Source organism: Clupea harengus, unplaced genomic scaffold, assembly GCF_900700415.2.
Source record: "Clupea harengus unplaced genomic scaffold, Ch_v2.0.2, whole genome shotgun sequence".
Taxonomy (NCBI): Eukaryota; Metazoa; Chordata; class Actinopteri; order Clupeiformes; family Clupeidae; genus Clupea; species Clupea harengus.
This window is the reverse complement of record NW_024879564.1, coordinates 345,001-350,355: the sequence shown is the minus strand read 5'-3', so window position 1 is coordinate 350,355 and position 5,355 is coordinate 345,001.

The window sequence follows — 5,355 nt, the reverse complement described above, 5'->3', positions numbered from 1 at the left end:
TTTAAACATGAAGGCTTTTTGTTCAGAGTGACACGGCGATGTTAGAGAATAGCTTCGTCTGCCCGTTAACATAATATACATAACATAACATAACAAAATACACAAACAATATTTGTCACTCCGACACCAGAAATTCATAGTAGTTACGGGGAATCCTTAACAACATCCTAAACAGACAATCATATTATACCCCCCCCCCCCCGGGATCCATCACACATGGAATAACCCACTTCCAGCAGCAGGAACCCCCTCTACATAAGCCTCTAGTGGTACAGTCACCTCTGTTTGGATGTGCCCTGCATGAACTGCTCCTATTAAGTTACTGTTTCAACTTTTGCTTTTTTTTTTGCTATACTGACTGAGAAGTGCTTCAGGAGAATGACCTTAAACATACAGAGAACATACATGCATGCACTTGGTTTTCCCCAAACAATGGGAACCCCATGACCAAACATTTCCTTGAAATACATAACGCTTACACTCCATGCACACCTGTCCTACACAAATACCACCACCAAGCTAACACACACATAGTCACAACAGGTTGCAGTAAGGGAACTACAGGCTCAAAAAAGATGTTAACTTGGCTGGCCTTCGGAGTACCATGCAAAACTCAATACCACAATCCCTGTTTGTACGGTACTCTGTGACATATACTGTGTATATATATATGACATGAGCAGGGACGTGCGGCAGAGCCTCACCTGTCATCTTGAAAGTAAAAAAAAAAAAAAAAGAATATATAAAATAAAATAAATATTGATATTTCTCTACTAATCTGTGGTATATGTGTAATGTCTGCATGATTCCAATCATTTCGAGCATTTTTATAATCAAAATCGCTGAATTCGCTGAATTTGCGCATGTCCTATTCAAATAGACGGGAGAAAACAAGGGACGTGCGGTCAGGTTAGGCACCATGTATTGTCTATGGGAGCTAGTGAGGCAGTGCCTCACCTAGGATTGCGCAATCGCTCCAAACTGGGTTTTGCGCATGCGTGCGCATGCGTAGAACCTTTGAGCTGAGCTCAAAACGCATTGAAAAATCATGTAGGTGAGGCACACAGTACCTCTGCCTCAATGAAGGGGGCGTGCGAGAGCGCACCTGTCGGGGTTATCCTGGGAAACGTTGCTCTTCTTCTACACTTCTACTTGACGGCGAAAATGGATGATTTTATTGCTAAGCTGAAGCAGTTCTCAAAACTGGACTTTCAGTCCAAACGTGAAATGATTAATAATGGGAGACCAATGCCGGAGTTAAAAGGTATGCTTCAAGCGACGGGACAGAAGATAACTCGATCGACTTCTCACATTCAAAGCGTTGTTGGAACCTCAAGAATAAATTTGGTTTTGAACTTACAGCGGCAGCTCCGTTGATTTCCCATTATTTCTCTTGGGATTGTTTTATGTCTATGTGAAGCCATTTAACATCACTCAAGTGGTTGTGATCACTTGGAACCCAAGACTGCTTTTTATTGGTGAGCTGATTTTGAGAAATTAAACTTAAATTGTAGGTAAGTTGTGTTTCCTGGTTGCAATGGTTATCCTGTTGCTACGTTAGCTAATTAGCTAGCTAAGTACACTTAATAACCTTACGAGTTAATCGGAAGAGTTCAATTTGCATGAAATGATAGCTGGTTATCTAGCTGATGTTATAGTCTCCTCGATTTAACTCTTAAAGTTATAATGGGAAAAGGTAGAAACCCTCAGGGTGCTTGTGCAACTTCGTAAGAAAGAGTTCATATTCAGGAGTTCATATTCATGAGTGCATAATATTTACACGTGAGTTCATCACAAGCTAGCAGCTGCCTACTGTATGCACCTTACCTATGTGTGTGTAAAGAATGCTGATATGAAAAACAACCAGTAGTCAATGTGAAAGCTGCCAATTGAATGGTGATCTTAGATACTCTATCGTAAAGGCGCCTATTAACGCCCCAGCTATTAAAAACATTTATAGATCGAACAATATTTAATCAATCAATCTTACATATTTCAGTAGCGGTGGGTGTCTAGATTAGGACTGGTAACTTGTTTGCTTTTCAACTGAAACGTGTTTTCAGTTTTTTTCCGTTGTGTATACCGACACGCAAAATTAGCTGATACAGGAGGTGGAACCCATTAACAGCCTTTCTGTATGGAAAGCTCTATGACCCTCACAAATTCTCGCTGCGAAATCGAATTCGCTCAGTTCATTCCATGAGGGTTTGTACACACAGAAATAAATCGCTGTCTAGTACACTAAATAACGCTGTACTGCAATTACTGCAACAAAAACATGTACCTGCGTGAGGCTGTTAATAGGTTTCGGACGTTAATAGGCGCCGTTACTAAATTGGGTTTATGTATTTGTAAATTTGACTCTGAAAAAGTCAGTGCCTCACCAGCCACGAACCTCACCGCACGTCACTGGACATGAGCATATAGGAAGTCACAGCACATAACATACCTGATAAAGAGGTACCTGGCTATATGTTTGCACTTTTGTCCAGAGTACAAGTTCAGGCACAGTTCAAATTAAAATAGAACACAAGCGTAAAAACTAGTGCTGTCAAACGATTAAAATATTTAATCGCGATTAATCGCATTTATGTCATAGTTAACTCAAAATGAATCGCGATTAATCGCAAATTTTTATCTATTCTAAATGTCCCTTCGTTTATTTATTTTTTCCATCTTTTTATTTTTATTTGAATGCCCTTATCAACATGGAAAAGTTGATTGGCTTGCTTTATGCAAATGTTTTATTTTATTGAAAACCAATATTGCCAAACAGGGCGGTACAAAATAAAATTATAAAGTGCACATTTCTGGTAAACAAGGACTCAGCCTATAGTGCAGTTAAACCATGGCTTAATATTTTCTATTTTTCAAGTTTGCTGGGAACATAGCAGTCAGGCCTCTTATTTCAGAAACATTGAACCGTAACAGTTAGGTTACCAATAAAAGATAAGCCTACTACTTCTTTGCTTTCAGCCAGCTGCCTGTTGACATTTTCAGACAACAGTGAAGCTCGCTTCTTTTGCACAACACAACTTTTAAAAGTAAACTTTCCATTCAGAAGCTTTTTATCATCCATTTCGCGGTATCGCGCTCACCATTCACTCAAACCGTAACGTTCGCCTACTACACAGTTTGCGAGGCCAAAAAGAATGTTTGTCTAAAAAAAAAAAAAAAAAATTATAAAAAAAATTCGCGTTAATCTCGCGATAAAAGAATTAACGGCGTTAAAATGGGTTTGCGTTAACGCCGTTAATAACGCGTTAAACTGACAGCACTAGTAAAAACCAAACTGAACAGGCTTGTGAACAGGCCAACACACAAATCCAAACATGACAGAGATTGAGACAGCATGCACTTGTGATTAGATTAGATTAGATTAGATTCAACTTTATTGTCATTGCACAGAGTACAATTACTGAGACAACGAAATGCAGTTTAGCATCCAACCAGAAGTGCAAAATAGCCAAAAAGTGCAGAGTATGTGCATATGTAAAGTGGAGTAAGTGAATAAATAAATAGATATGTACAGTAAGAAATATATATGTAATATGAATAGAATTGGGACTAGCAGCAGTTGAGGTAAGAAGTGTAGTATATAGTATATAAAAAGTGCAGGTGTAAGTATTAGTGGTGGTAATAAGTGAAATGAAATGAAGTGAATGAGGGAGTAGTAACAATGTTTAAGAAGTATTGTATAGTGTAAGTACGATTAATACAGTTATTACAGTAATAAGTGGGATGTACAGTAGTAAAAAAGACATTCTGGTGCAAAAGTTCAGTGGCTGGAAGGGGGGGTGTGGCAGTCAAGCCAGGGTGGAGGGGGGAGGGGAGTACAGTGCAAATGTCTGTGGCAGTCAAGCCAGGGGGGAGGTACAGTCACAGGGGGAGGTGTGTGTGGGCGTGGGGGGGGCTATCGGCGTGGTGCAGAGTTCAGAAGGGTGACAGCCGCAGGGATGCAGCTGTTCCTGTGAACCTGCTGGTCCGGGAACGGAGGACCCTGTAGCGCCTCCCAGAGGGGAGGGGGGCAAACAGTCTGTGGCTGGGATGTGAGCTGTCCTTGACGATGCTGCACGCCCTCCGCAGACATCTCTTGCTCTGGACAGCCTCAATGGTGGGGAGTGAGGAACCTGTGATGCGTTGGGCAGTTTTCACCACCCTCTGCAGTCTTTTTCGGTCGGCAACAGAGCAGCTGCCATATCATACTGAGATGCAGTTTGTAAGGATGCTCTCGATGGTACAGCGGTAGAAATTCTCCAGAATCTGAGGAGACAGATGGGCCTTCTTCAGTCTCCTCAGGAAAAAGAGACGCTGGTGTGCCTTCTTGACTAGGGATGAGGTGTTGAGGGTCCAAGAGAGGTCCTCAGAGATGTGGACACCCAGGAACTTGAAGCTGGTGACACGCTCAACCTCCATCCCGTTGATATGGATGGGGATGTGTGTGCCAGCTTTCTTCCTGAAGTCCACAATTAGCTCATTGGTCTTCTTGGTGTTGAGAGCCAGGTTGTTGTCGGCGCAGCACACCGCCAGGTGCTGGACCTCTTCTCTGTAGGCCGACTCATCGTTGTCACTGATGAGGCCAATCACCGTTGTGTCGTCTACAAACTTGACAATGGTATTAGAACCATGTACAGGTGTGCAGTCGTAGGTGAAGAGGGAGTAGAGGAGAGGACTTAGCACACAGCCCTGTGGCACGCCGATGTTCAGGATGAGGGTTTAGGAGGTGTGGTTCTCTACCCTAACAGACTGGGGTCTGTTGGATAGGAAGTCCAGTATCCAGTTACAGAGGGAAGTGTTGATACCCAGGTGACTGAGTTTCGTGATTAGTTTGGAGGGGATGACAGTGTTGAAAGCTGAACTGAAGTCTATGAACAGTATCCTCACATAGCTGTTGTTATTGTCCAGGTGAGAAAGGGCGGAGTGTAATGCCGTGGAGATGGCATCCTCCGTACTCCTGTTCTTGCGGTAGGCGAATTGGAAGGGGTCCAGTGTGGGTGGTAAGCAGGTTTTGAGGTGAGCCAGGACCAGCCTCTCGAAGCACTTCATGATGGTTGGAGTGAGTGCAACTGGGCGGAAGTCATTTAGGCTCACTGCGGTGGAGTGCTTTGGCACCGGCACGATAGAGGTGGTTTTAAAGCACGTGGGGACAGTAGCTTGGGCTAGTGACAGGTTGAATATGTCAGTCAAGACCTCAGCTAGCTGCCCAGCACAAGCCCTGAGCACGCGTCCGGGGACGCCATCAGGGCCAGCAACCTTACGTGCATTAATCCTGCTCAGTGCAGCACACACGTCGGTGGAGGAGAGTGTGAAGGGCTGGTGGTCTGAAGTGAAGTGATTGTGCACACTCATCCACTG